Below are 5947 nucleotides of genomic sequence, written 5' to 3' on the forward strand. Positions count from 1 at the left end.
CCCCATGAACATTATATGCTACAGTACTCAACATCCCGGTCCTCAACCTTATCGCCTCATACATACCTTTGATCAAGTATGCAGTTGTCTTCCAATTAGTCTTCGTTATACCGATGACTGACATACTATTAGAGGGATATCTATAAAATGAAGCCGCCAATGCAGCAAGCACCGCCTTAGTATCCTTTACAATAACCGAAGCCTTGCACCACGATGTCTTCTCTATATCTACATCGTTACTAACAACAACTGCAATGGTCCCTCTCTTATCCGCCTCAGATAGAAATAGATGCCCATCATTTTCCCCCCCAACATAACCCACAAACAATTCGCCACTCCCAACAACTAGTGAATCGAGTGAAATTCCACTGATTTCAACCTCTAAGTTGCCATATACTACCATGAGAACTACTTTACTCTTATTTGAAATCTCCACTAAGCTCATTCTAAACTCAAGTTCCACAACTCTAGCCTTTGTTTTACCAAATTCATCAAAATCAATATCAGACGAAGATATCTTGCTGGATAATTCACTATCACTAACCTTGAATTCCTCAGAATTAAACTCCGAATCTATACCAACAACCCCAAGCCAACTGGCGATGAAACCTCCGCTTCTGACCCTCAGGCTGGGCCCGAATTCCATGCCCAAATCATTCGAGAGACCCGAATTGAACTCCCAGGTTGGCTGGTCTGGAAAATAGGCTTCACAAGACTCAGACCTATCAGTAACAAAATTCATTTGTTCCTCTTTGGAGGCTGACTGATCCTCAATCATTTTAGTCAACATTGAAATCATTGCTTCATTTGTTATGTTCATTTCCCCATCAATTGCTCCATCTTGTCTTGCTTCGTGCAGACCCCCTTCAACATTTGATCCCATGTATTTACAGTCACATTCAAAACTCCCAGTTTCTTTTCGAACCTTTTAAATTGTTCTTCCTGATTTTTGCCAAGAGTTTCCATTCACTTCCCAGCTCACATACTACTCTGATACCAAATTGTTATGGTTGGAGCTCAACTTCAACCAAAACCAACTAAACTTAAATCAAAATCAACACAACAATTTAATATACTAAACTGGGATTCAATAACCCAGCTGTGATTTCATTGATTGAACTGAAATTACATAAAACGACAAAGATTAACATAAAACAGAGAAGGTGGAAGATAGAGTTAGAGAAGGAGAAGAGAAGAAGAGGACTCAGAATAACAGAGAAGAAGAATTCAGACAGCAGAAGAAGAAGAGGAGGAGGAGAAGAAGAAATAGGGAAGAAAAGGAAGGAACCAAGGGAGGAGGAGAACAGGGAGAAGACGGTTTTGGCAGCAAGCCACGATTTACTTCAATATTCATCCCCATCGTTCGTTTCAATAGCACCATATATAGAACAAAACAGCCCTTGAAAGAAAAGGGCTTTGGGCTAGCCCACTAAATTCAAGCCCAACTAAATAAATTGAGTGAAGTTAACCATGGTACGGTATTGCATTTTTACTTATCTTTGATTTGAATTGTTTCTAATTTTATAATGACTTTTGAGGGGCATTTTTGTGCAATTTTACTCTTGATGAAATATTTTTAAGAGTGGAAAGTTGTATCAGTTGGGTAATTGAGGGCTATAATGCATGTAACTCCATTCTGACGTCTAGCAGTGAAACAGGGCACATGGAAATCGAACATCATGGTATTAATTATTAAATATTGCTTTATCTGAATTATGGAAACTGCGTGAATGGTCTATTGTGACTGTTTTACTGAATTTGATCATACCTTTTGTCTGTTTAGAAAATTTTTTTTGAGTTAGAATTATATTAACGCATCATATTCTATGCTTAGAAATGTGAATAATGCTATTTATCATAACTACTGTTGTTCATCATTCTAGGCATCAATCAAGTGACTGGACATTTTTATACCCAGTTTAACAACCATTATTTGGGGAAAATAGAGTTTTAAATAGTTTTTTTTTGTAAATTGTGTGGTTAAAAAATTGGGAAAATTTTTGAATTTACGTGTAGAATATTTTATTATAAGAATGTGTGGTTGAAAATCTGTATGTAGAAAAAAGAGTTTGGAAATAATGGTTGTCAAAGAGGGGCTTAATGGACCCATCTCCCTTGTTGAAGAGGCCCAAGCATCCATCAGCCACTTAATTGACACCTACACTACCATCGAGCAGCCTAGATAGATAGCATTATTTCCAAAAATAAAAAAATCTTTCATGATGGTTCCCAAAATGCTATCAAAAGATGCAAATTTAACATTCTAATATATGTATTTTATTTCATTTAATTATCTGTGTGGGTTTGCTAGTTTTCTTTTGAAATTTATAAATTTTTAATGAATTTTGGAATAAATAGTTACCTTTTGTGGTTGTGGATCATCCCAATTTGTTTTATTGCACAAGAAAGGAAGATATTTTGGTTGTAATTGTTGACTAATATGACACATGGAACACCAGTCACCAGTCCTGCATTAAAGAGCCTTGACATGTGGCAACCAAGCATGTTTTTAATTTCGTCTTCTTTAAATCAACGAAGTTTGTTGGAGTTGTATGCAATTAGGTTTCAATCATTTTTTGTCACAACCTTTGCATATAAGTCAAAAGTTTCATGTTTCATTAAGCCACTGTTTGGTATGGGTAAAAATTAGATTTTTAGTAGATTTTGATAAAAGTTGGTAAAATGTGAAGTTAAAACATTGATAAAACTTGTGGGTATTATGAAATGTGTGATTGAAAATGAGTTTGGGGAAAATAAGTTTTAAGAAATGGATAGCAAACAAGGGGTAAATGAGAATTATGAGTATAAATTATGCATTCCTCTTCATTCTTATGAGTTGTGAAAAATCTCGTGGTAGAGATGAATTATTAGGTTATTGAGGTGTGAAATGATTCACATCTAAAGTTTCAGTTAGGTATTAGGAAATATTTGCTGGCTATAACAAGCTTTCTTTAGTGCTGGGTAGAATGCTTTGTTAATATATTTTTCTAGCTCTGACCGGCCCATATTATCTAATTTTGATTTTATGCTGCTGCTTGAGAATGCACATGTCATCTACCTTGACAAGCATTTCAGGGAATTTTAATATCAATTCATTTCAGACTTGTGTGCAGCACCTGTGAGTCTTGGGATCCGTTTGGCACAACTATTGTGAGTAGATCTTTTTGTTAGTAGAGTTTTTGTTTAAACAGAGATGTTATTAAAAATCTATTGCCTCAATCTCAAATGTCCTGTTAATATTAAATTGATTGCTTGGCAGCATAACTATAAAATGCTTTTATATGAGCTAGATATTTATTTGATTAAACAATAATTACTTCTTGTATTTCATACTTTTTTCTTTCATAAATTTATTTATTTTAATATACTATAAAATCTATTAAAATAAATATTTTAATTAAATTATCATGACATAACTATATTACTTAAAATTTATCTGTTAAATTATGCACTTAATAAGTAATTTGTAATATATAACTATTTATTTTAACACACCGATACAAGTGTTAGAAAGATTTTTGTTTTGATATATTGATTTGTAGGAAGATTTGAATATAACTGAAAAACTAACACGAGTGTCATCAATCGAGATTTTAATGAACTTTAAAAGCCATTATAAATTTAGGTGTCTCCAACTGAGATTTTAATGAATTTTATTTATTTATTTATTTATTTTTTTAAATCTAGTCATCCTCAATAACTCGTGGATTTATAAATATTTCATCAACCAAGGGATTCAAAAGATTTGGATGGATTTCAAACTCTTTTGAAATTTTACCAATTTTTATGAGATCTTATGAATTATGTGAAAATTTATTCAAATTCATTAGAATTTGTAATGTTTACAAATTTATTAAATTTCAATTGAGGACACCCCTGCAAATGGAAAATGCAGATTCTTGCTTTTTATAAAAGCTGAATAGAGGTTTTTCCCTCTAAAACAGCTTTTAAAGCTGTTTATTTTGGTCAACAAGCACTTGTTCACTTTAACAAAACATCTATAATTTTTACAAAAGACGCTTTTGCTCTACAAGAAGTGTTTTTGGACTTCAGAAATGCCCTCTGAAATGGCACAAGTTCGTCTACTGTGTTTATTTTATTTTGCTCTGTTTTGTCTGCTACTTGATTCCTCCTATCTCCTGCATCAGGAACATTTTTCATTCCATGTTGAGTTGATAGGTTGTATGGAATCAATCTCAAGAGTTACTATCTGCACACCAGAATTCTGGTCATTGAGATCTGCACTCTTTAACCATTAATAACTTTGGATGTTGTTCAAGCTAGCTGCTTGATGCTTTCAATGACATCCTATAATAATTTTCGGTGTATTCTTTGAGCTGGTATTCAAAATCATGCTGCAGATATACCTGCCGTCATTGCATTGTGTGCTCTTATTACCCAGCTTTTTTTAATTGATTTTCCACTGTGAAGGGTGGTATTTCTGCATATATCTGATTATATAAGCGAATAAGTTTAAGATTTTATGAATACCTGTTCTTTATTTGTCCTTCATACGATAAATTAAAAGACACACTCAGTGTAGGTGTTGTGCTCCACTGATGAGGTAGAATGACCATATTTGGCCCTTGCGAGGTGATTTTTGCTGTATGAAATAGCACCTCAGGACACCCTATGGGTGCAAAGTTTATTTTATTCTGTGGAAATCATAAAAATATAACTGGGAAATGAAAAATGGGAAGAGGGTTGATCTTGTCTAACGGTTATTTTAAGCTAACAGAAAAGTTTGTTAAGAGTCTGAGATTTTTTTTGATAGTGGTATGTGTATTGTTTCTCTTCCCTATCACGGTTTACACTCAATGTAGATTTTTCTTGGGTTTTAACATCCAACTTTAGAACTCTATCATGTCAACTTTTCCTGTTAGACCACCTAAATCATGGGTTAATTATAAGAATGGTTACTAAATTTAACCATATGTTACTTCTTAATAATTGAACTTAAAAATGTATCTCAATGCTCATTGAATTTTACTAAGCGTTACTACTTTGTAACTGAATTCAAAAATGTATCTCAATGATCACTTATCAATGCACCGTGTTACTCATTCATCTCTCAAGTGGAAAAATCTGTTAAGTTTAACAAACGGCATTAACTTGAGTGATGGATTGGTAACATGGTACATAGTTCAATGACCATTGAGATGCATTTTTGAGTTCAGTTATAAAGTGATAGCACTTAACAAAGTTCAGTGATCATTGAGTGTATTTTTTAAATTCGGTTATTGAGTAGTAACAATTTCTTTTTTTCGCAAATCGGCATCTGTGAAAGAAGAAAATAAAGGGAAAAAAGTTGAAAAATCAAATCAAATCGACCTCAGTTACAATGGCACTAATTCGAACATTTTTGTATTTTTTTTCCTGTCATTTTCTTTCAGTGTTCCTATAGTTTCTCTTTCAATCTTTTTATATGAAGTTTGAGATACGATAAATTGATACGAGTTGATCTAAAAATCAAACGTACTTTTCATCGTGATGGAGACTATATATCAAATAAAAATAGAACTTTTTCCCTTCATTTTCTTTAGTTTCTTCTTTCACGGAGGTCGATTTGAGGAAAAAAGAGATTGTTACTACTTAATAACCAAATTTAAAAATGTATCTCAATGATCATTAAATTTCGTTAAGTGTTACTAATTCATAACCAAACTCAAAAATATATTTCAGTGGTTACTAAATTATGCAGCATGTTATCCATTTATTACTCAAGTTGATGTCGTTTGTTGAGTTTAAATGATTTTTCCATTTGAGTGATGGATAGGTAACACGGTACATAGTTCAGTGACCAATTGAGATACATTTTTAAGTTTGGTTATGAAGTAATAACTTTTGGTGAAATTTAGTGACCATTGAAATACATTTTTAAGTTTAATTATTAAGTAGTAGCATATGGCAAAGTTTAGAAACCATTCATGTAATTAACCCCCTAAAT

Source organism: Olea europaea, unplaced genomic scaffold (assembly GCF_002742605.1).
Source record: "Olea europaea var. sylvestris unplaced genomic scaffold, O_europaea_v1 scaffold3515, whole genome shotgun sequence".
Classification (NCBI taxonomy): domain Eukaryota; kingdom Viridiplantae; phylum Streptophyta; class Magnoliopsida; order Lamiales; family Oleaceae; genus Olea; species Olea europaea.